Source organism: Coloeus monedula (genome assembly GCF_965178545.1).
Source record: "Coloeus monedula genome assembly, chromosome: 5".
NCBI classification, from domain to species: Eukaryota; Metazoa; Chordata; class Aves; order Passeriformes; family Corvidae; genus Coloeus; species Coloeus monedula.
This window is the reverse complement of record NC_138785.1, coordinates 39852452-39880148: the sequence shown is the minus strand read 5'-3', so window position 1 is coordinate 39880148 and position 27697 is coordinate 39852452.

Genomic DNA, 27697 nt, shown 5'->3' with positions numbered 1-27697 from the left:
AGAAGATTGTGACATGGATTTTAAAAACTAACTTTCCAACAACTTTTCACAAAATACAAACATCGAAAAAATATTTGTAGTTTTAAAATAAACATTATTCTCACAATGCTAGCAAAAGGGAACAGGTCTTCCTTTTTCTCTGTTGCCTTTTCTAATGTTTATAAGCTTTCAATTTTAATCTACTCTTTATTGAAGCAGTATGTTGATATTACTTAGTTTTTTTCAAAAGCCATTCAGTCGAACATTTTCAGGAGTTTACAAAGGAATTGTCAGAAATTATCATAAACCTGATGGGGAAATTAAAGAGACTGAGTTTGATAGATAAAATTTGAGCCCGGTTTTCACTTTCATTTAGAGGGGTAGCTTTGCTTCACTGGAACCTCCAGCTATGTCCCTCCATGGTTGATAGTACTTGGTCTTTTCACATACCTTCTTCTGTGTCTGTAATACACAGGGCCTTTTATTTGGAAAAAAAAAAAAAAACAAAAACCCAACCCTCCCCCCCCCCCAAAGAGACAAAATCCTAAAATGAACAAACAAACAAAAAATTAAACAACTCATCTTACACAAGCAAAGTGAAATGCAGATCATGCACCCAAAGTTTTCAGAATGCACTGTAACATCTCACCAGGTGTCCCTGTCCATGGCAGGGGGATTGGAACCAAGTAATTTCTAATGTCCCTTCCAACCCAAGCCCTTTTAGGATCCTATGACCAGAGCACATCTACTGGCTTAGACACAACTTTATAATCTGTTTCATCATAATGGACTAAGACGATCCATGTTCTGAGATGGAAGTGCCAATCACCTGGATTAATTTTATGCCCCTAAAATTTTGCATATGATGCTGGAGTCAAGACCTATTGTCTTAGCCTGCTTGCAAATAAACCTCTTCTTGGACAAAAAATTTTCATTAGTGTACATGTCTAACAAGAGCCCCCAGTCCTTTGCTACTTGGTTACTTATTCCCCTCACTCTTCTCAAATTGGACAGGAGTAGCCAAACAATAAACGTTTTAAAACCTGGCTCTGAAAATATCTGATCTTGCTGCCTCATTCTTGACTGTATCAACTGAAAACAAATAATAATGGCATTCCAAGTAGTTTTGAGATAAAAACAGATTTATTGACCAGCACTCTCTTATTTCTATAAATATCTGTCTGCAAGTCACCTTTTTCAACAGACGCACCCAAAGCTGTTCTATGTTGTTACAACTCCATCATTTTACAATGAGTCCTACTATTAGAAGTGGCAGGCATAGACTATGATGACTCACACAATAAAATAAGGCAAGAGAAAAGCTTTTATAACTTATGGGAAAAAAAATGATGGTGCACAAGGAAACACATTAAAGTTTAAGAATTATCTCATGTTGTTTTGAAGATGCTCAGCATGAAAGGCTTCTATAGCAGGAAATCTGGTACATATATATTTCAAATTTATTTTTTTAAATATTTATGTGCCAAGCAAAATAACAGAAGGATAGTTTCTGTGTTGTGAAGTACTTAGGCTGCTAAACTGGTAATATATTACCTGAAAGGATGACTGCTAAGAGGTAATAATTTAGCAAGATTCACCCCAGTGTGTCATCATGTTGTTGTGAGAAATAAATAAATCAGCCATCAAAAAGACATCAGCAGGAAGGTTCACTGGCTGAAGTAAAATATAGAGAATAAAGGAGAAAGTGACAAGTCAGTAATAATATCTCTGGACAAGAAAAGAATTGAAACTTCCTACTGTAATAGTTAGGAAACTGAGGTATTGAGATAATCAGCAAAGGTGAAGACAGAGAATCAGCAATATTTGGAAATTATATTTAGATATTTTCTGCTCATTTGATACAAAAGACTGTAAATATGATGACTGATCTTTTCTTTTCTTTTTTTTTTTTTTGTGCTAAAGTAAAAGTAGAGCTTCTATCTACTTCAGGAAGTGAACAAGAAAGGAGGAATGCACATTAGAATGAACACAAAAAAGGACATGATGAAAGCTAAAGGCTTAAAACCCATAAATTATTTGTGTATGATCCAAAAGAAATTCTGATATTAATCAGTCAGTTTTTCTAATATAATTGTGTTTATTCACTACTGGAAATTATGAGAAGAATGGCTGAAGGTTGTCAGAGAGTGGGAAACAGTGAAGAATTATTTTATGGTGACAAAGTTATATTGAAGAATGTGAAAAAGCTTTCATGTATGTTGGGTAGATTATATGAAGCTATATATTAGTGTGTCATGAGTGAATTTTAAGAGTTGCTGAAATGATGAAGATTTATGGCGTGTTTGTGGTATTTATATGTAATAGCTAAGATATAGCTTTGCTTTAAGGATAAGAGTAAAATGCCAGATAAAGGAAGATAAAAGTATGAATTTCCCAAGCTGTTTCCTTGTCATTCTGGTTCTTTCTTGTCTCTCTCTTTCAGATGTTTTGAGGCATTCAAAGGAAAGCTACCCTAATGACTGCTCAGTGGGAAGCTTATATCACTTTTTTTTTTTGCATAGATGGACAGAAATTATGATGCCACAATGAAATTTTTGTTAATTCAATAGTCAAATTTTTATCTATTTTTGAAAAAGAGTAACCTTCAGGTTGAGCCATGTGCTTATCTTGTCATGGTGAGAGAAACTGTAGAAATCTTAATGTAGTAAAAGCACAAAAAGATGCAATAGAACGTCAGTTTAGGATTTGAAAGCTTTTGCTTCTTGAGAAGCAAAAGGCTTCCAGACTATTGTAAAAAGTAAAGACTCCATAAAGGCTGCTTGAGGAGTTATAGAGTCTGTTGGAAACAAAGATGAGCTAGGAAAATACATTTCAGTCAACCAGTGTATGTTTGAACCCAGTTTCCTACTATCCCATCCAATTCCAGTATTTACAGTAAGTTATACAGAAAGCAGGCCAGGAACAAGTGCTGTCTAAAGAAGAGGCCTGATAACTATTAAGGATACTCTGGAACAAAAAGTGTATAATTGTAGAAAAGCATATGAGATAGAAGATCTTGGACCCGGTTCCAAAACTAAATGAGGAATATAGTCCTACTGTGAGCACTCATTAGACACATGGCAAGAAGATGTACACACACATAAATTGATGGATAAAAGACCGGCATGGGATTGTGGAAAAAATTACAAAGACATTGTGGCTAATTATAAGTGGACCATCAGCAGAGGACTGAGAAGAGAAACTGAGTTTTATGGCTGTGCTGAAAAATGATACTCTCATAGAACATATTACTACTGATGCTAGGAAAGTTGTCAGTCCAGAGTGCAGGATACAAGCCAAGCCCTGGGGACAGTTAGTCTTGCTGTAATTGGATTTACTGACAAAGAAATCTGCTATACAGGATGGACTGTCATTTCATTCAAATAAGTCATCTGAACCAATCCTTGAGAGTTTTAGAAACACTGGAAGGGTGAGATTCACAAGTGAGCTCTTATGAGCTAAACCACAGAGCAGCTGGAGAGACAAACAGATGCTTGTATCCACTTGGATTGAAACACCCAGAACAATCCCACACCTGAGATGTCAAAAAGGGTTGCAACAATACTAACAAAAAAAAATGTCTTGACCAACAAGAATATTTGCAAAATCATGTGAAATACTCCCATCTATTTCAGAACATATAATCATTCCCAGAGTCAGGTCAAAGTCTATTCTTTTCCCTTCCAAAGGCCTGGTCATCCTGGGCATGTCATCCCACAATAGCAGTGTCCTATTGAGTCTTTTCTGTTGGAGCTGTTTCTGTTTGTGTACTCCAGTCACTGAAAAAGGAATTGAATTTAGAATAACTCATTCAATACCTCAACTAACAACTAATTAGCTTGCTTTGGAGCATTGTCTCACTTCTCTGGCTAATGAATTATAATGGTTTTTCAAAGCCCAGCAAAAATTTTTGTATGCACTTTACACAATATAAAGCAACATTGATAAAAATATTGAAAGAGAAGTTTTTGGCAGGATACCCATTTGACTATTTTTAGGTTATTCTAGAAGATGGCATGATAAAGCTCAAGCCTTTGCTTGAAAGCAGGAGTTTGGCTCTCCTGTGGTCCAGACAACTCATCTAATTGTGGCCTTTGAAGAGAAGCATATCTGTCCTCATCCAGTTCTTCCTTTCTTCTCACAGGATTTCCCAGCTCTTTCTCTATTTCTTAGTCATTGCCTTCTAAGACATGAAATCACAAGCGTGCACACAGTATACTCTTATCACACTCCTGACTCAGGCAGTCCAAGAGAGATAAAATGAGAAAATGCCTTATTTTTACATCCCCTGCAGACTAAGGATACAGCAAAAGCCAGGTAATTAAAGATTTAGGCAGCTTTATACATGTCCTGGCAGAAAATTCAGTGTTGAGGGACTTCAGGCATCACAAAGGAAATGCAGCAGCTGAAAGGGGATTTTTTTCCATGCCAGTGATGCTTAATTTGGAGTTAGTAACCTAATTGCCTCTTTAAGAATCTAAGTCTCTGTAGTGAACCTTCACCTACTATCATGTTGTTCACAATAAAATCAGCAGCTCTGTGGTAACTCCCATTTTACTATGCCCACAAGACTATCTTAAATGTTTTAATATATAGGGTTTTAATGGGTTTTCCTGCTAGTCTAACAAGTTGGAGCTGCTATCACAGCACTAATATTTCTATATAACAGGTATCACAGTTGGTTCCATTGGCTTTTACTAACACCTGATCTCTCATCTACCAGCCTCTAACAACATTTTGTTTTGTGCTATTGTTATCACATGTTATGTATCAGATTCAGCAGTGAGCTTATTATGTAACCAGGAAGTCAGCACTTTTCTAAGTGGAACAACTTGTTTCTCATGCAAAACTTTCAACTTGTTAGTATACCTTTGTCATATAGAGGAGCAGTGCTCACAAATTGAGATAAGGATAGAAGGGAGTAAGCTATGTCCTGTTAACAGTACAGTTAATACTCAGCTGCATATCTTAAAAAAAAAAAAAAATTCAATTTCCTGCACAGAAGAGCATCACGAAGACTTAAATCCCTTATATGAAACTAATTCCAGAAACAGATGGTTGTATACAACTTTGATAGCCCTTCAGTTTCTTTATTGCAAATAAAATACTTGCTAGGTTTGGTAAAACAAAAGTAGAGCACAGCTGTCTTATTTGTGTATATTTTGACTAAGCACACATAATCAGACTATAAATGATGTGGCACAGTTAAAATAAAATAAAAAAAAATTACTCACAACATGTCATTACTGAACATATGCCCCCAAATGAGTAGGCACCAGGCACCTGTCCTCTAGGGGCAATTCATCAAAGTAAAATAAAAGTAAACTACAGTATACTTCTTTCTAATAAGAGGAGCAATCCTTCTGACATATAAAGAAGCCTAAAGCATGGAGGTATAATCAAAATTATAATTAACTGTCATAAGCCTTGAGCAAATGTAAAGCACTATCTGATTTATGAAACTTTGATCAGACTGTGATTAAATTATTTTTAGAGATATGCAGTATGTGTCAGATCTCAATTATCCAGAGCTATCTTACCTGCAGGGAACTCTTGTTCAATTCATACAACATGTTTTATAGAGAGGGGCTCTATAAAGAGAATTTTTGGTAGGTTTCTTCTACAAAGATTCATTTTTTCCAGGCAGCAAGTGGTCTGATGATCTCATGTTATCTTGTTTGCTGTTCCTGGAGATACATGAAAGACAAAACCACTATAATGAATGCTGTGTACTGGTTTTCAGGATTGGGAGAGATAAGAGTAGCTTTTTGAGAGGAAAAGAAATGAGTTTTCAACCTACAAATCCTGATTTCCTGCCCTGTCCTTATTACTGAGAGCAGTGAGTAACAGCCATATCTTGCATGGACAGAAGGACTGAAAAGGAATCTGTGGGGCAGAAAGGTGAAGAGCTACCAAGTCGCATCAGCTAATATCCACCTTACACAGTGATGCAACACTGACCTGTTCCATGCCTGTCATCACTCTTTAGACCTGGAACAGATGAATGTACAGGATGCATATACTCTTCACATACCATCTCAGACTTGTTTCACAACCTTCTTCTTTCATCATTCAGGTTTTTTCCAGGGCCATATGGCTGCCTTTCTGACAGTCACTCAGCCTCCTTTCCCTGCTTCTGGTACGTGAGTATGGTGGCTGCTCATGGAAATTCATGAGATTCACCTTGAATGGGTCCCAGACAAAATTACTTCATGTTAAAAAAAATAGGAGACATTTAATTCATGGGAGAAATTACAGAGGATCTTATTTTATTACTAAGGGTCACCCTGCTTACACTGGTTTTCATTTCAAGATTTTTTTAAGGGAAAATGCTGATTTTTTATGAAATTGTCGTTAACTTCTTAGCGTTAAATAGTAGCATCTTTTTCAGGCAAGAATTATGAAGGGGCTGAGCAATGTCAACTCAGAAGGTAGATTTATACAGAACAGATGTACAGAAGAGACTGCTATACCTATAACCTCCCAACCCCTTGCTCCCAACCTTTATTGCATTCAAAGCACAAAAGCAAAGTTTCCCGTTCTGCTCGAAATTTACTTCCCCATGTCTTTCCGTTTCTAAAGTGAAGTTTACTTTATCTCTTCACATATGGCACTTTTTTATGTTCTAGTTTTTAAACATGTAGTTTTTCTATCAGTTCCAATGCTACATGACATTTTAAGTAGAAGAAAGAGCCACTGTGAAGAAAAAAACAAAACAAAACAAAACAACAAACCCACAATAAAGACCGTTTGCAACAATCTATACTACTTTCCTGATTCTCTTGCATCTTCCCCAAACCCTAACTTCTTGTCTACATATTTTTTCTGGTGGATTCTCTGCACCTAAACTTGTCAGCATTAAAGTGTTTAGTTGATTTAATTTTACTGCCAAAGCTATGCCACTAAAACTCTCTTACTGATTTTTACTATATTTGCAAAAAAGTACTTTTGCCAGTATCTCTTATTTCAATGAGCAATATATGCTAAAGTGTCAAGACTTGGTATATGTACAACTCTGCTAGGGCTTTATTGGCCTCACTGCATCGTAAAGTAGCTGGAAAATAACCAAAGTAGCTGAGAAAGCAAAAGCTACTAGGGTAGACCAAATATGTCTTCCTTTTACTTTACATAGTTACTGGTAGCTAGTCCTAGTTACCTTCTCTGTTATCTTTTCTGGGTTTTCATCTTTTATGAGCAGGTGCATCCTTCACTACTTGGGAAAAATATGTAGACCTTGTTGTTCATTTTCATGGAATCACAGAACCACAAAATGGGATTAGAAGGGACCTTAAATATCAGCTATTTTCAACTAGACCAGACATTCTGAGGAATGCCATCCACTATACCAGGTTGTTCAAAGCCCCATACAACCTGGCCTTGAACACTTCCAGGGCTGGGGCATCCACAACTTCTCCAGGCAATCTTTTCCAGTGCTGCATAGTCCTACAGTAAAGAATTGCTGCCTAATCTATTCTAAACCTACTCTCTTTAAAGCCATTCCCCCTTGTCTATCCCTGCTCACCCTAGTCTAAAGTCCCACTCCCACTCTCTTGTTGGCCCCCTTCAGGAACTGGAGGGCTGCTATAAGGTCTCTCCAGCACTTCCTCTTCTCCAAGGTGAACAGCCCCAACTGTCTTAGCTGGTTTGCGTCGGAGAGGTGGCTCCAGTTCTCATCTTCATGCCCCTCCTCTGGACTCCAACATGTCAACATCCCTCTCATTTTTCATAACATCAGTTAAGTTCTCCACACTTCCAATATTTATTGGAATTTATTACTGGGATTTATTACTGGGATTCCAGAGACTGAAAGACTGGAAATGTGGGGAAAGGAAAAAGGGTAATTGAGCATCCTCACAAAGCCATCTACAGCATGGAGTCGGGGATATTGCCAGTATCAGATCTGGTCAGTCAGCGGATGCCACAAGCCAGAGCCTATCCATATCACTCCCCACTTAGCTGTGCATCCAGCACTTGATAATTTTCTGGCTATTCTTACTGGCTTATCAACAGTGGGTTTTAGAAGTTTTGATGCCTCATTTCCTTTCAAAGGCAGTTTCTTTGCCTTCAAAGTACAGGAATCATTAATTAAGCATAGTGCCCTCTTAGACACCTTTGTCATTAATTATGAATGAGAGCAGTCAAATATTCTATCCTCATAATAATGCTAAGATTAGATTAATATCAACTCTGAACTCTAGGATGCCCTCCAAAGTTCAGAAACAAAAGAGCAAGTAAAAAAAGAGAAGTTTTAATGGAAAGGACAATCTTCTCTGTTAGTTGGCCTAAAGTGGATGATGACAGGTTTTTCAGAGCTTCATCTGTCTCAAAATTTGCTCTCACACTGAATAAGCTGCACCAGTTCATATGGGAGGAACACTGAATATTCATTAAATGAGTGTCTATTTTGTGACTTCCTGGCTTAATTTTTTGCTCCATAGGTTTTATTTTACCAGCAAACAAAGCATCTGGTCACAGATCTACAAACTACATTCAAGAATATGTAATCTTGTTCTTTTAATATAATGTAAAATGTGGTTTATCCATATCAATAGACTTTCCATGGAAAACTCTGAATTTCAATGAAAAATCAAGTGGTTTTTCATAGTTATTTACAAGTAAAAAAATATAAATATTGAAAATTACAGAAGCAAATTATATTTCTCAGAAGTAGGTTGTGTCTTGCTGTGGAAGACTTCACTGTCCTGTCTCAGCCTTACTCTCTGCAGCAGGTCAGCAACGCCAGAGAAAGAGAGACTGTAAGAGGAAGAGGGAGAGAGAAAATCCCAGTGCATTCTTGATGTGCTAATTCTGATCTGTGTAACACTGCCTGCATTAAGGGCACTAGATGAACTGTCCTATTAGCTTCAGTTAGAAAGCCTAAAATGGTGGTTTTCAGGGTCAACTGATTCACCTTGGTCATATTAATAAACTATTTTAATAAATATGAATTATGTCTATAACTCCCAGATAAAATATATATTAAGATGCTACATGCAATAACCTTATCTCAGCTTTATAGTGACATGAGGTAATAACCATATGGTTATGAAAAATACATTTTAAAGTTTGAAACTCCAGATTAGATTTAGCTGGTTTTTAATGGCATATTTTTTTATTATATAGATAATTTTTTTCTCACTAGGTATTACTTTCGGACCAAATTAAGACTGTGTGGTGACTTTAATCTCACTCTTCTGATTTTAAAATTATTAGAATTCTTATAAGGGTAAATTAAGTTTAATTTGGAAGCCTTGAATCCTTACAATGGATGTAATTGCAAAATTCCTATAAAGTTTTACTTCTTTATATTATTGATACATTTCCTGCTTTAGGATCCTTATTCTCCCCCTACAGAATTAAAAAGTAGTTGAGAATGCAGTAGTTGAGAATGAATGCTGGTATATGCTATCCCTAGCTGGGTGAAAATGCAGGTTATTAGAAATAGCTATTTTTTTATTATTACAGTTTGCTTCAAGAGCAGATTGAAGGCGTGTCTGGCCAGTGGAAAGCAAGTAGGGTGCTCTGACCCACGAACTGTGCTGCTGAACCAGAGAGCAGGAAAGCCAGTGTGACCTGAAATTTCAGGCTCTGTTTTCCCATTTAAAGCTGAAGGCACGGACAACACAAGCCCTGGCCTTGCTGGGCTCCCTTTCCGCACACATCCCTCCCTGCACTGCTGTAACCAGGGAGGGATGCAGGGTGTCAGAGCCACACGGAGCCCGCACAGGGCGGGTGCGCTGAATCCACCCCTCACCTGGGGGCCGGTGTGCTTTCTGCCAAGCACTCAGGTGATGGTTCACCCTGCTTCTGCTTCTGATAGCCCTGCTTAACTACTTGCTGAGACGTTGTTCTGAATATCTGTCGTCTGTACGATTACTGCAAACACAATAATATTTATTAAGCTAATTTGATTGCCACATAGGCAGAATTTAGATGAAATTTCAATCCATTTTAACTCTGTAGACACAGAGAAAGACTCTATTGCTTTACTCTTACCTACAGTCACATAGAAAAGATGAACACAGATGCTAAATTTCCTAGAGGAACCAGTGTGTAATTAATAAAAGTTAATTAATGATATCAGTTCTTTGCCCAAAAAATAAATGTTGCATGTCTGTGAAAAATATGTAGTCTTGGTCAAAGAAAGAAAATATGTTCAATACCTGATTTAAATACAGAATTAAATTCCTTAACTCAGGAGCTATGGCAAGGCTCTTCATAACTGCAAGGAAGAAATTAAATTAATATATCATTAACGTACTGCCATGTAGAAATAAGTCACTGTTTAAACTGTGTTGTACTTTGCAATAGTAGAAGAATTGAGAGGAATTTGATCAAGCCAGCAGACACATTGCTTGTGACATTGTTGGAGTGTATCTCAGAATTTTTGCTCCATGTATATGATTTTTCATAATCTGTGTTTCAGGATGCTTGGTTAGCATAAAAGTTTTACAAAATGTCCCAGTCCCTCTCAACCATTGCTAAGTCAAAATTCTCTGAGTTTTTGCCAGGTTCTGACATAAAAAAATATTTGGTGCTTATTCTTATGACCACACTAAGTCGCCATCATTTTCACCAGAGCACACAATAAAGCTTAAGACACAGACAGAAAAGCAAACCTAAGTGGATGAAAGAAGAGAGACCTAGTGTTACTCTGTTTCTCTACCACTGTCACCTGTAGTGCAGCAACTAAGAAATGCATGGCAGCCAGTTGGTATCAAGCTTTTACAATGGTTACAAGAGTATCTAGACTGAAATCAAATCTGACTCAAACTTGAATCGAAATTCCAGACAAAGTGCATAGAGTAGAGCATAGAGTAGGAACAGTAGTGAAAGAGCTTGGAACTGAGAGCAAAGAGAAGCAAGAGACAGGGAAATGATGTGCAGAGTAATGGACTGAATTGCTTCTATTTATATGGGAGAAGTCTGCCAAATCCATCACTGAAAAGAGATTTATAACTTTTTGTCATAGATATCAACATTCCTAATTTCTACGATTCATCTTCTCCTGAGATAGAATAGTTTTAAAGACCAAAGAGAGAAGACAAAACCACTTTTCAGAAATCTTTCTAAACGCAAACTCAGTTTTTAGTCTAGTTCCCATAATTTAGATGAGTATCATTCTGCATTAGGAACATTTTGTAAGCTTCTTTTACCTTTTCAGACTGGTCCAGACTCATAATCATTTTGTAGATCAGTAATTACTAAGATATATTTGGCAAAATTATAGTATAGGAATATTATATTTATGCATGCCTCTAAGAAAACAAATTGAAAATTGATGCGTTACAGATGTCAAGAAACATTTGAAATTGTAATTAATCCAGGCTGAGATCTGAATTATCTTGTGAAATTTATGGCACCCAACAAACTAATACTTTCTCAATATTATCATGATAACATTTATAAATAAGTTGCCAAAATATTACTCTTTTGCCTGTGTTACTGTAATGATGATGTAAAATACCTTCATAAAAACTCAACATCATTTATAAAAGAATTACCAAGGATTAGGGGGTTAGAAATGATAAGACTATAAAGTCTAAAACGACTAGAGATCAGTTCATAGGATATTTTAACACAGCTTTTACTCTAGAGACAGCTGGTACCAGAACTGAATCATCATTTTGAAGTAGAACATAAATCTAAGCATAAACACTTTCTAATTTCCATAAGTATCTATGGTATTTACTTAAACTGATAAGGTTATAAGCTCTTTTGACAGTTGTAGGCTCTGATTTCATACAAGTATTTATATAAAAAGTCATGTGATCTGCCAATATTATAAGCACTTTGAAAGGCATTTATGTGAAACATTCTAATAATGCAAGTATTTATACACATCCTGTTGCACTGCTAGCATAGTTTGCAGCTTTAAAAATTGTTTGCTAAGTTGTCTTTTTCTATAGTAGACATGTTACCCTTCCTCCCTTCCTTCACTTTCATTTAAGGTTGCTTTGCCATAATGCCTAATTGAGTAAGTGACAGGCCTTTATTTTCCTATGTATGTCTTCAATAGAATACATTAAAGTGAGTATAATATGCAGTGTGTGATATTGTTACATTTAGCTGATTTATTTCTTCCTCAAAATGCAGCATCAAGTTTATAGGCCTACCAAAAATTCACAACTATATCAGCAGCCAAAATTGTCTTTCCTCTTGCATTTTGAGATTTCATTCTTACAGATTCCTACCACTTACTTGAAGGTATCCATGAGAAGTTTGTGACTTTATGGGGAAGTCATGAGTTTTCATTATGATTCAATCAGTGGATACAGCTAAAATAGTTTGGTGGGTATGTAAGAAAAGACCAAAGATATCCAAGATTAGCCACCTTGAGAATATTATGCTCACCTTATGTAATGGACTCATTTATTACTGGAAACATTCACATACCTCTTTTTATTTTGGTTATACTTCTCAGTCTTTCTTCACTGTGTGTTTTCCAGACACTGTGTTGGATTTTTTTCCAGAACAAATGCACGCACACACAAGATAGGTTTGAGTTCATAACATTTTCCTACCACTGTCTTTTTGCATATTTATCAGGCTTTTTTCTTATCCTTTTAGTCACAAATTTTGCTGTGTGTTGTTTTGTCTGTTCGAGGTATTTTCCAACTGAGCAAATTATGATTTGCTTATAGCCAATGCAATAATAAAGAGAAAGCATAATTTTTCCTTAGAGGTGAAAATTGGGGTCCCAGTGCCAAGATGATGAGCGAGGCTCTTTACTCTTGCTCTCAAAGGAAATCTATCTGCAGATTAGGGGTTGTAAGTTGAAACCCTCATGCATATTTCAAGCCCTTTAGCTGATAATGTCTTGATACAGTGTCCACAAACATTTGTCTTGAGGATCCAGATAGCGTAGAATAAGTCACCTGATTCAGTTATTATTGTTAGTTGCTTGCTATGAGTTTATAAGGCAAAAAAATGGGGGCAGGGGGAGAGGAATAACTAACTGAGCACAATGAACATAACTGAAGGAGAGATGGTGAAGACTTCTTAAACTCTGGTGCAAATATCCAGGGACTTTACACTCAAAAGGGCAAAGAGCCAGTTTTTGTGATTGCTTAAATAAAATAACTTATAAACAGGCTGGAGTGTCCAGGCATCCTGAGTTTTATCTTCAGGTTCTGAGTACAATCCATCAAGACCTTTCCCTTTTCCATGACATTCCTTTTGGCTTCTTCCAGTATGCTGCAAATGTCCTTCTCTTCTGCAGTCATGGTCAACCTTCCAGAAACGTGAAAATCTCATAAGGACTGCACGTTCTAATTGCTCCTCTGTATTTTACAGGCATTGAGCCTTCATGATACTGTGTATAAAGGCATCAAGACAAATTTCAAGCGCCCAAGTTGATCCAACATATCTCACATCAGAATTAACGTCTTCAAACCTGCCAGAGCTGGTAAATGTACATCCTTTAAAGAAGAAGAAGTGTGGAGCTGCTCTGTCTCGTTTCTGACTTAATACTCTAATCACTGAAGTTGTATAAGAGAACAGAACCACCTGTTTTCAAAGAAGGCATTAGCACTATTGAATTTTGTAGGGAGCGTAAGTCTAAATCAAACGTGCCCTCAGACAACTTGCTAGCATTTCAGGTCAATGGGATGAACACATTCATCTTTTCTCTACTACAACACACTTTTGCATCTTCTGAGAAGTGATGGACAGAATTTACTACCAAAAACTGAGGGATGTAATGAGTTTGGCACAAAACATGACAAACAAAAGTAGCTAACTGATTTTGACCAAGGATTTGGTTAGTATCCTGATCTTCTACTGCCTTAAGCTGTTGCTAAAGTAGGAGAAAAAAAGGCAAGTACATCCAACACCACTTCCCAGAGTCTAAATATGTTTAGCTTCAATGATTTTCTGACCTTGTTGTGCTTTGCCTGTTCAACAGCCATCAATGTACTTTTCTTCCAAGTCCTTTTTTCACTCCTCCCTAAAAACTGCTTGCACTCAAAATACCTTGTAGCAAGAAGTTCTACATGTCTCTCACCCACTAATGGAAAAGTACCTACTTTTGCAAATTATTTAATCTGTCTTTCAGAAGCCCTTTATTTTTGTGCTTGAAGGGAGGGTGAATAGATTACCTGAATTCACCTTCTCTTTGGTGCTCAAAATTTGGTATTTCTAACATATCCCCTCTAAATCACCTTTTTTTCATAAATGAAGAGTCTTATCCAACTAAGTTGTTCTTAAAAGGGAAAATCTGTTATATTTTTTGCCACTGCCTTTGCTTTTCTGGCTTTCAAATTGCAAAATAACCTGAGAAGTGGAGACTGTTATAAACTGCAATATTCATGGTATGGACAGGAGGACAATAAGGATCTTTCATTTATTTTTATATTTCTTTTTCAATGATTAATTTGGTATGTATTTTTGGCTCCTATTGAGTATAGAGCTGATATTGCCATGAGACTATCTAGTATTACCATAGGATCTCAAACTTGAGTGGTAATAGTCACCTCAGAGTTCAGCATCTCTTTCTATTTACGTGCAATGGATTTTTATATGCCATTTTGTTAACCAGTCACTCGTCTTCATAGTGTTCTCCTTAATTATTGTGTTCTCTCACTGTCACTGCTGTGAATAATTTTGTATCATCAGCAAATATTCCCATCTCACTGCTTCCCAGGTCATTATGACTGTTTTGAACAGCATAGGTTCCAATACTGACCCCTTGAAAAACTTTACTGTGACCTCCCTCCTTGCCAGAAACCTATATTCCGATCACCTAGTCAAATTTTAAAACTATTTGATTAGTCAGTTTAAATTATGATTAACCTATGTGGTGAAACTCCTGACATCACTGCCTAAGTTCCTTAAAGGTTTTTGGGGAGGGATGTTTCTAGAAGCATCGGTGAAGTCCATCATGCTTTGTCAGCAAGAGCACTTCTACAAACATTTGTCGACACCTTCAAAACCTGCAATAAGCAAATTTCTCCGTCATATTGACTCAATTCAGGTAGGTTATATTGATTTACGTAATTGCACATACATGTCTACTAAATTTGTTCTACGAAATTTGTACGTCTTTTAATTGATTCTGATAATTTTCTTGGAGTTATTCAGGGACTTTTCAAGGCTGAATATAATGTGTGCACATCAATTTAATCTTACTTTAGATATCAAAGACATTTTTTCACCTCTATCTCTGACTGCAGTTGATTGAATCTAAAATTAGTGGATCAGTCTAATTTGATCTGTCTGATTTCTTTCTTTTTATACCCTTAAAATCCTCTTTTGAAAACTACCGACTAAAGTAGAATGAAGTAATTCACACTGTATTTTCTAACCATAATTATTATATAGCCACATAACCCTAACAATGCCAAATTTGAGAGTAAAAAATATTTTTGTCCATAAGATAAAAATGCTTTGAAAAACAAGCACAGAAAAGTTATCAGCATTCTCTTTTCAAAAAAAAACCCACCTCTGAAATCAAAGAATAACAGTATTTTGTACTGACTTGTCGTTCATCTCTAATCCACATCTAGTTCATACATATTCTGGCCAGCAACAACATATGCAGTCTGTCCCTTTATCATGGCAGACACCAAACACAGCATTTTAAGTAAGTGTTTAGACTACAAGCAATTATTTTTAGTCAGCTTCTTAAAAGCTCCTAAATTTCACTGAACACCATTGATAAGCCTCCCATATGTCTACTGATGTTGTTGCCATGGCTTCTGACATGATGACATCGGGATATTAAGACACCCAGAAATAACAGTTTGGGGAGTGATTTTCTGGTAGTATATCTAATTAATTGATGGTCCTGTTCGTGAGAGGAAGCTACTTGTACTGCAGACACATGCTGAGTGGGATTCCACACAGGCTTGCCAATTCACCTGACTCATAACCCATGTCTGTTCCCATCTTGGCATCAAAAGGTTTGTGACAAACTGTGTGCTGATCTGTGCAACAGATATCTCTGATAGCTGAAATTATGCTACAGCGACAATGCTCATTTTATATTACTTTGACCAAAAATAGTCTAAGAGCAGATTACACTCACTGCCTGCACTTTTTATAAGAAGAATGAACAATCTCAGACAAGTCTGACATTACACCCTGGTGGTAATGTTAATAAAGGACAATATGCATGATTTAAGTAAATTATATACATATTTTAAAAAGTAATAACTGTTTGAACTCTGGTTATTAAAGCTTGGATTAAAAAAAAAAAAAAAAATCAGGTTTCCAGCTTTGATATTTTAGATAGGTAGGGTGCCAGTCAGGAGTGTGAAAAGTCATAACCTCATTGTAGAGGAATCAAGATATATTGTAAACCTAAGCAAGCTTAAGTCCTGTGAGACTTCTAATCATGATTTATGGATGAAATTGACCTGAATGTATTAGGATGAATGTACAATTTTTCATACTTTGCCCTATGAAACTCAGCTTCAAAGTATTTTAAGTTAATGCATCTCTAACTGGGAAACAAAAAAGTGATTTTCTTTCTTGAGATAAATGGGGGGCACCAAACAAGACAGAAGAACCCTGAATCCATCTTCCAAAATTGCCTTTAATGCATGTTCCATCAAAATAAATACTCATGTTATAAAGATTTGTTCCTTCTATATGTTCTTTCCACTGTATTTCTAAATATTATTGACAGGGTGACAGAATGTCTATCTTTCACCTTTTCTTTAATATTGATAAAAATTCCATAATGAACTTTTGCAAAAAAAAAAAAATCTCATGAAGAATTTTGCATCAGAGATCTATCTGAGAAGTAATGGCAAGACATCCTTGTAACCACATAGACAAGCTCTTCAAGTCCTAAATGATTCACTTCACAAACGTCTTCCTTGACTACTGGATAATTGCATACCACTTAGAAAAGGCACTTCAATGTATCAACAATGCTGGTGTTGACATCTGCCAAGGTAATTTTGATGCAGTCTTCTCTAATTACTCATTTTCATGAAACACATAGACTTAAAGTGTGCCTTACTTTCCTTAGAGATGCAATAATGGAAACCTAACAGCATCTTGAAATGCTTACAGTGTCATGATAGAAGTTGTTCAGGAATTAATATAGGCATCAAGGGAAAGAGACAGGATACTACACCTGAATTTCAACCAAGCTAGGAATCCCTGGACTTTTGTGCATATAGGCTGAATATGGATGCTATTTAGCTGTCTCCTAAATGTACAAATGATGTATTTCCCAGATAACAACATCCATCTTGAAAATGGAGTCTCAGACTAGATCTCTAGACATCTTAGGAAGACCAAATGATTGAAGAGGTGAATAAAGACACTAAAAAACAAACAATCTTAAAGTTTAGTATGTACTACTTCAGCAGAGAGCTCCAAAATGCTTCTGAGACAGATAAGCAAGGATACAACTGACTTCTTCTGAATGCACTGAAGCAGATCTGGAACGTGACCAAACAGATGCAGAAGCCATGCTTAAAATATTTGAGAACAACTGACTGCTGATCAGATTGATCTTTTCCACCTGTCAGCTAGTCATCTACTTCTATTAGACCTTGATGATTTACTTGAGTTTACATGAAAAAAAAAAAGTTTAAAATATGACTATTTCTAAAGGAATCATCCTGACAGGGAGATTATCTTTAAAAAATTCTGTGATGATTTATCCTGAACTAAAATTGGTTTTAGATATCAACTCAGCAAAAATGGAAGGAGAAGGAGGGAGACAGAAAGGTCGAGTAAACAAACCACTCAGTAAAAGTAATATTCTGTGAAACAAAACTTTGATAATACTGAGAATTGTAGCCAACCAGTTTGAAGAACTGAACATTGTTAGAAAATTGCGTCATTTTCCTATGAGTCATATAAACTAGCTCAGCTTTACAGTTTCCTGTATTAAATATAATTTTGAGCAATAAGGTGCTATATATAATAGTTAATGCAATATGGGAGGTTGTTGTTACCAAGAACACAGCTTTTCTTACCAAGATACTGGTCAGCAACATTTACCCTATTAAATCAAAGCAGACAGTTAGATACACTCATTTTAAAAAGTATCATTATAATCTGCTACTCTGAGTGGTACAAACAGCCAAAATTTCAGAGACTAACATTCATAGTACATTTTCCTCTAGTTTGTGTTTTAAAAGGTGAAAATATGAGGGGGATAAAAGTATGGAAAGTAAAATTCTTCCTTTGGTTTGTTCTGTACCTTTGATATAGCAACATCCAGAAAATACCGGCTTTTGCCCTTTCAGTCAGCAACTGAGCCCAAGGACAGCACTCTACAAATGGCAGCATTTGTGCCACTGAATCTGAAGCCAAGGACCTGTTAAGATATGCCATTTCTTTTGCTTACCTATGACTTAAGAGCATTTCTTCATCTGCTGAAAAGAAACAGTGTAAGACAGAGCATTAGCTAAAGTATGTTCCTTTGCTCTGCACAGAAGCATGTTTTATAGAATTAATGGTGGATGACACTATAGACTGTGATAGTGAATGTGAAGTATTTTTCTCATGTCAGTACAACCATGAAAGAAAAATATTGTTATGCTTTTATAACCTGTCCAGTTAGTGTGTGTATAAATTGTAATGGTTTACAATACTTGGGCACCCACAAACACATACAACCTAAATGTCATCTTCACAATATTATCCCACAATTTAAAATACTTATTTCCTCTGAATCCCTCTTTATTTGATTTACCTCCTGCACATTTCTTTTTATGATTAGCTGTAGCAAAAATAAATCTGGAGTAGTAAAGAAAACATTTTGCTGCAGCACAGTAATTGTTTCTGACACCTTCTGTCTGAAGCGGATGGACGATCTCAAAGCAACTGAAGAAAGAGTTTATAGGAGACTCTTCTCTAGCACACAATGAAGACACTTCACTTTTCAATGCTGAAAATGATGATCTCAGAAGATATAGATAAGGGAATCATTAACAGTATAGTGAAAAGAATGCTTACTTCACTTTATTTCTGGTGTCTAACTCTTGTCCATGTTCACTGAAAATAAATTCTAGTGAAAATATTACCAAATATAATCAAAATGTCATTTCATGCTCGTACTAATGATTATCCCATTGTTTTGAAAATATTTGAACACAAATCCACATTATTGGCGTATTTAGTTTATTACACACTGTATGAGAAGAGAGAGTAGTGTGTTTTCTGGAGAGCCATGGGCTAAAACATATTTACACAAATCATCTGTCAAATGCTTAACTAATAATCATTTACACTCGAAAACACTGCAATTGATTCCTCAATTTGTGGAAAGAAGAAGTAGAGAATTACTTGAGCAATGGGTTTGCAATTACTCCATTGCCCCCTGCTATACAGCAGCGTTGCCAGCTGCTCTCCAGCTCCAGGAATTTAGTAATGGTGATTGTGTAAAAGCAAAGAAAAAAAAAATGTTTGTTTGAACAAATGTGGTTGAGTCGGCATGAATGGCATTTAGAAAGAAACTTCAGATGCCAGCCTTGGATGTTGTGCCAAGTTCCAACAACCCAAAGAAGGCCTCCTTCAGGTGAAGGTTTGGCTTTTGGCTTGTCCAGCAGGTTCAAGAAGGTGCTGCAGTGAGACAGTGGCATGTCAGCTATAGCTGGCATGGAGGAAAATGTGTTTCCTATAAGCTTCATTGAACTCTTTAAAAAAACACACCCACTCGCACAAATCTAGATTACCCTCCCAATTAATATGGAATATAGCCTGCACAGCAGTTCTTCAAGCATACAGCATTAATCCCACAGATTAGAAAGGGATAGGAAATTAAGAACAGATGTTTCATCGCAGTGCTGTGCTAATGATGACTGAATTAGTGCCAAGAGAACTAATATATCCACAGGATATCCAATACTGCCAAGCCTGAATTCTCAATTACCTTATACATGACATTATGCTTCCAGATCCAAAACCATCTTATTCAGAGCTCTGGGATTTCTTAACAGCAGTGCATTGCACTTTATGGACATCTCTAGTGTCTCTTGAGACTACTGTCTGTTTCCCTCATTCCACCATCTGCGCTGTGCATGGTCTGCTACATCAGGGAACATTTCAGCAAGCAAGGTGAGTCCTACCATTATGAACTCAACTAGCACCAAAAGGAACACCTTTGAAACAGCAGTTAACATCTTAAAAGTTGTTTTTAGTTCACTGCAACTAGGGGCACATAAAATCTAAAAAGTAATAGAGCCAGTGATCCTATTGTTTAAAGACTAGCAAATAAGTCCAAAAGGAAAAAAAAAGAATATAAAATAGATTAAATAACAAGGGATCTTTTCCTAACGAGGCTTCATAGAAAAGGAATTAAAATCTTCAACTAGCTTTAAATCAGACAGTGAGATTTCAAAACATGGCACAAAACTGACATCCTTAAGAGCAATTTTATTTCACACAGGGTGTTAGAACCAGGACTGTCAGCATATTAAGATTATCCCTTTTTTTATAAAGGGAGAGAAAGGCAGTGGGAGGGGAAGGGGAGGAAAATACTTCTGCTAGAAATATATTAAAGACATAGAAGAATGATGTGTGAACAGTGATGCACACCACAGAATGCATCAGCAATGAAGATATATATACTTTGAAAGGGTGAAATGGAAACAATACAGTTTCAGAGTCAAAACACTGAATCTATGTCTCTAAAGTGACAGAGCTTTATGCTTTATTTGGAAAGCAGCAAGTAATGATTGCCACTACTGGTTAGTCTAAGAAGCAATGCTGAAGAAAGAAAATAAACAACTAACCATTGTCTAAGGTACATTCATACACTGAGAAGGAAAAAAAGCCTCTGTATCTCCTGCATTTTGAGAAAAATGGGCCTGATGATTTCTTACATTAATATTTTTCCTGAATTGTTTTTCAGAAAATATAAAATTATGTGTGCTTTTATTAAATGTTTTCATTGCATTTGTTTCACATTTTTTTAAACTGCACCTGTAAAAAAAAAAGAGAAAATACTGTTGAAACTCAATGTTTTGAATTTTCAGCAGAAGTTATTTTGAAATAATGCTGCAGAAAACCTTAAAATCTAGAAATAGGTATATCTCATAGCAGCACATTTTCTACAGGCAAGTTAACACAAAAAACTCAATGGAATACAATCTTCTAGAGATAGTACAAAATAAATTCAGCAGAAATATGAAGCAAATTAGTTTTTCAGCAGCAATACTGAACATGTATTTGAATTAATAACAGTCCTTGCGTGAGAGACTCATATAGTGATCTTCAGCCAAGTAACACCAAAGAATGATACCGAATATCTACATATGTCTTTAATGCTCTTTGAAATACCACAGTCTTTCAAACACAGAACTCCTGCTTCTTTAGATAGCTTTTTCTTTTCTTGTTAGAATGGACTTCATACTAAACACAATGTAAATTATCTTTTCACAGAGTCATACAAATTCACAGAATGTTTGGGATTGGAAGGGAGCTCTACAGATTGCCTAGTCCAGCCTCCTTGATAAGGTTGACCTTGAGCAGGTTGCAGACATTTAAAGTGATTAAAATAACATTTCCCAAACAAACAGAGGGGAGTAGGTCAGTACCTCCCTCCTTGGCATCAAGGTGTTTTGCAATATGGGGGTTGTCAATTTTCAGTTAGTTGTGAAGCAACTTTATCTAAGGTTGCCATACCATTTATATCACTAAGTATCATCTAGTATAAAGGTGTAATGCAAACAGTAGAAGTCATATATTTTGCTAACTGTATGTATTTTTATTATTGCTACTTACCACTATTGATTATTAGGATCAGGTGAAACCTACATTAGCTTAATTTTTTATGGACTAAGATTGTAGATGCTTCAAATTGCAAGCTATTGTAATTACAGAAACCTATTAAAATTCCTCTAAAAAGAAAGGGCAAGGAGACTATAAACTGACTGAGCAAATAAAAATATATAAAAGACAAAGTGCTAGTAAGAAAAGGGTGAGTTTTATTTCCTAGGTAAGACCTGGAGTGCATTAAGTGTGGTAATGAGATTGGAAGAACAGGCAGATGCACACATATAATACCAGTGTTCACATTCAACTCTGCATATAAATAACACAGTGGCTCTTTTGATATGACACAGAGGATATGTTTGAAGACATAAAGGTAAAAGATAATCTGTGAAAGAAGGCAATATTGCTGTGCTTGTAATGAAAGTAAAAGTAGAATAAAAATAAAACTTCCTTAAGACAACCTGATAGCTACAAGATACACTTGGCAAAGAAAAATGATGAATGCATAATAGTGCTACTTGGTAAAAATACATCAGGTATAAGGCAGATCATGGGCATAAATAAAAAAAAGCAAAGAGTGTTTAGAGAAAAAGATATTTTTACTGAACACTTAAAGTCCCAGGGAAAGAAAATAGTGATTAGTGTATAGGAAAGCATTAAAGACTGTAGAAAAATAATGACGGTAGTGGCAAATCAGTTAATAATATAAAGATAACAATATAAATAAAAGATATGTCATAGAAAGTTATTCTACTTACTCAGTTATGGAAAGCAAACCAAAAAAGGGAAGTAATGGGATATTCTGGAGTTGGAAACTGAGATGGTTAACATGACAGGGGAAAAAAAGGAAAAAGGGAAAAAAGAAGGTGAAAAGGGGATAGAAACCAAGTGGAGAAAGGAAAATATTAAAATCCTTCCCCATTGTGCACTGAACAGTTAATTAGACAATTAGAGCTATACAAAGCAGTGAGAGCTCCAGACTCAGGGGAATTATGTTTTTTAGAGTTTTGCAGAAGGTAGGCAGAAAGATGGGACAAGTATTGGCCAAATTCAATAGCACACTAAGAGCAAGGAAGTGTACTGGAGGGGACATAATGCTACCCCAGTCTTGAGGAATTGGATGGAGAGGACATGCAAAAATCTTTATAGAAGAGATACCGCAGACGAGAGGGCACCCAAAAACCCAACAGAGCTGCGCTTGTAAAACCAAAAATGTGCAAGTCAGTCAATGGCAGCCAAAATGGTTTCATATATCAAAAATCATAGCTGGATTCATAAACAAAGGTAAAATAGTAAATATGATGCTTCCATATTAAACAAAAAGTGTTTCTGTGCCTCAGAAAAGATTAAATTTCAGACATATGTTAGACTGTGATTTTAATCTCTACAGGACCCTTTCTTCTCGCAATATTACTTTTCAATACAATAAAAAGAATTTTCACACATGAATTTCACTCAATTATGAGTTTTCACATATGTAAATTCATCATTAGATTTTTTTATGGTAAAGCTATATTAGCAATCACAGAAAATTAATTCAGTTCATGTCTCAAGTATGGATCATAAACAAACAATTTCAGGCCAAGCGTAGCTGGGCAGTTGTAGGTAGACACTAAACTGACTTATATTTCTTTTTTATATATAGAAGGGTTTACTACTGAGAAGAACAGAATTCTGAAAACATTAGAGCTTGTGAATTACTTCATTCATTTAGATGTCAAGAACACACTTATAAAGTTTACTGAATAGGAATTAGATCAAGTGGTTATTTAAATGCCTAATTTAGCACTTGATTGAAACAGAGTGGAATTTTCTGTGTTTAATTTCTGTAATTATAAACTAAAATAATAATTCCATTTTTTCCTTACTGCTTTTGTCTGAACCATAAGTGCCATGGTTGAGGTCATGGCTTTGGATTGCCATTTTCTAGAAAGAGCCATTGGATGTACTTGGATCATGGGCCACTCACATAACTCAGTGCCTGTTGATTCTACCACAATGTAGCCAGGAGTTCCTAAATTTTACAGATTATGCATATAAGATTGCATAACCACAGACTGAATGGAGATCATCAGCTGGAATACCAGGGGAAACTGGATTCAAGATACTGTAACCAAATAATGATTCCAAAAGTACAATTTGTTTGGAAGGAGAAAGTTCAGGACTCTGAAACAAAACTGCTTCCTAATTTGATTAAACTATGTAACAGAGATTGAAGAAATGTGACATTCACTCAGTTGCCCTTGTATGCATTGCAAATTTAAGCATGGGCTCTTGTGTGATTTAGAAGCTGTGTAAAATTAATGCCAATATTGTTGAGAAAATACTAAGAAGCAGAACAAATTAATTAATTTTTAATAGTTTTAGGTTATGGACTGATAAATTGTTTCAGATTATTACACAAAGTATATGGTAATGATGAGACTGGAAACAGAATATTGCCACAGAGACTCAGCTAAAAGAAGTCACAAAGCAGAACACACACCAACAGAAAAAGTTTTAAGATCATTATGGGCAGTACTTTAAAAGACTGGAAGTGCCTATTTAATATTGTACACCACTTTAATTTATATAGATATATATATATACTACAGGATAGAGCTACAACAAGTCACTGGTGGACAGACCAATGTATGCAATAAATATACCTTTGCATATAAGCAGCTTAGCAGCTTTTAAAAATTAACTACAGGTGATAGCATTTTTTCAAGAGTTAACTGCTTATAGTCCAGTTAAAAAAACTTATTTTCAAACTAACAGTGACAGTCATCTACTATCATATCTACTGATATTTATGACAGGAGTTTTTACAAGCCTGTGCAATAATCAGGAACATAGATACATAATTAAAAAAAGAAGTCATACTTTCCTTCCACAGGAAAAGATATCTCCTGAGTTTCAGGAGAAAGAAAATGCTAAAGGCTCTTTAAGAATACCCTTTCTCTTCTAACTCTTCAGAAGATCTTATCCTTTACACTGCCTTGGGAGGAGGGTGAAATAGAGGTCTCTATTTGATTAAGTGAACAGAAGGCTTCACTGGGAGTTTCTAGCCTTTAACAACCCCTGAGGTGGCACCTCACCCTTTTTCTCTGTGTGATGTGTTTTGTGCAAGCAGGTATGGCTGTCTGCTCCTCCACTGCAGCCTAACAGCGTTTGTTTGCCTACCTTGCTACACACAGGGTTTAATTCTCTCTTTGGGATAAGGGGAGGGCCTTTTTTTCACTTCACACTTAGAAAAGCCTGAATCAAGCAGGCAGACTTCAGTCTCCTGTTAGGAATTTATACATCTGTGAGGATTTAAGACATTTGGGTCACCAGAATTTAGGAGATTCCTGGTGCTTGCATTTTTCCCTGTTCCTCAACCCACATAAAGTAAGGGCACTGGAAATAGACCTATACACATGTATACATCTCTTTTTCAGTCTCTTTTCAGGTTTAGGCACAGCCACAGTTCAGTTCAGTCCAAGCACAGACGGTGGCCACATGACCATGAGCTCTTCTCGAGAACGAAAATTTTATTTTTGAAACAGAAATTATATTTCAAAATTGCATGTTGCACCAATACACACAGGAACATTTAAGCTCTGGACATGTATCAGAACGTGCTTGAACTCAGTAGAAGGCTTCTGACTTTGAGCAAATTTGTGGAAAAAGGAAAATATTATGGTTACAGAAACAGCAATAAAAGAATCAAGTTATTCCTCCCCTGAGGGAAGTAATACAAATAGAAGACTTGTCACTTGTAAGTAAAGAATCTGTGCACAGGTACCAGAATGAATGATATATACCAATAAAAATAAAGCAGGAAGGGTAATGGCCAAGATATGAAACCTTGAGAGAAAGTCTTAGTAAAGATACAGGAGTTGTAAACCATTTATCAGTAAAAGGAGCAATTTAGAAAAGAGTGGCCAAATACTGAAAATCATGCAGTTTTCTCTGTGTTGCCTTTTTAGTGTGGTTAAGTGCATGCACTCATAGAGTGTTCCTGCATGACTAATCATATGAGTCCTACACCACTTACTGACTTAACGAATTCTACTGTAAATGAGAAACAGAATATCACTACTTGAAGACATAAATTGCTCTCCACACTTGATGCAACTGGGACGTGACTGATATTCGAGCTCCATTCTTCCCTAAATGTATGCTGTATTTGGCTGCACAAAAAATCTTTTCACTGAAAAAGCAAATAGCAGAGACTTATCAAAACTTTTATACTAGTGTCTCTTATGGGAAGCTGACTAATTTCACTCCTTAGGAAGTATGAGTTTCTTAGAGAAGCAAGGCTTGTTTGAAGATGTTACTTGCACATATTTACATATGTATATGTTTGAGTATGTGTCCTTGCATTACAATGCAGTATCTTTTTAGTCCACTGATTGATTTCAGGCTAGCATGAGGAGAGAAATATATGATCTTTAAGTTACATAGAATCTGTTAAATTTTTAAAAAATAAGTGCCTTTTGTGGAAAAAGTCTGTAGTATCCCTTACTGATGATCTTGTTTATCACTATATTCTTTTCACAACAACACCTCCAGACGGTTAGGACTGTTCCAGCTTTTCTACACCACTTATTACTCATTTAAACTCCCATGTTTCTTGACACTAGGTGTTAAGAACAGTGTATGAGTGGAAGGAGATTGAAAAAGAAAAATAGTCTCATTTTAAAACTACTTTTATGCTTTCATTTGGAGTAAAAGATAATAGACTTAGCTAACTCCTGTGCTAGAGTACAGTATGTACGTGTCTGTGCAAGACCTTAACTATAGCACCAATGTTGTACCTAAGAGTATCAGACTTTAATGTGGTATTACACTTTAGAACTTTTATGTAAATATATAACAAATTCCCATTGCTACTCAGACATCTCTACATTGTGCCATGCACACATAGCATTAGTCTCAAAATCTTGCAATAAGTAAAAAGGAAACACACCTTAAGTGTAATGGCAAAACTTATAGACATCTTAACTAATTACAATAATTAGGTCATATCAAAGCACAAAAAAAAATCACTGTTACAGAAAATGTCTTAATAATCACTAATACATGCACTCTGGACAGTTACTCTGTCCATTTTAAGTATGGAAGTAGAGTCTTCTCTGACTGCTTCCACAGTTACTGTATATGAGGCACAGAATCAGAGTCATAGAATGGTTCAGGTTGGAAGGGATCACAGGAGGTCATCTGGTCCAACCTCCCTGCTCAAGCAGGGTCATCCCAGAGCACATGGCAGAGGATCATGTCCAGATGAATATCTCCAGGGAGGGAAACTCCACAATCTCCTAGACTTTGGTTTATCTTTGTTACCCTAAAACTAATTTTCCTCAATTCCTAGACCCACATTTCTTTAACTATCTCCTGGTGAGATGTTTACAGAATCCTGGAATTATAAACTCTGAGACTGTCTCAGTTATTTAGAGCATGGTGCTAATAATGCCAAGGTTGTGAGTTTGATGGGCCATTCACCTAAGAGTTGGACATGACGGTCCTTGTGGGTCCCTCCCAACTCAGAATATTCTGTTCTTGTGTCGACCTTACTCTCTTACCACCTCATTCCTGCACACTGCACCCTACAGTGCACCTCACTTTCACAACCTCTGCTGCTATCCCATTCTCCTGTTGTCCTACACTCTGTCATTTGGTTGCATCCCTAAATAATTCATTCTCCAGAACATAAGAAGTCATGACTGGTACCAAAATAATTTAAACCAAAATAATCTGAAGTAAAGCAAACCAAGCCTAGACACTAGGCGATTAGAAAAATTGCTGTTCCAGTTAAACCAACCAAGTCCCAAGACTCCAAGCAAAGCAAAGAAAGTTTTTAAAAATTCTGACAAACCCATCTGTAAAGGCTTGCAAAGTCATTACAAAGACTGAGACCTAGTACTAATAATAACAAAATTATACCTACACGGTACAGTACCCTGCACACTAAAATCCCAAGAGAGAGCACAAATTTCTTGAAAACTTGTCAGAACCTTTCAAAATGTGTTGAGCATGATTCAGAGTGTGGGACAAAGCCAAAACACTT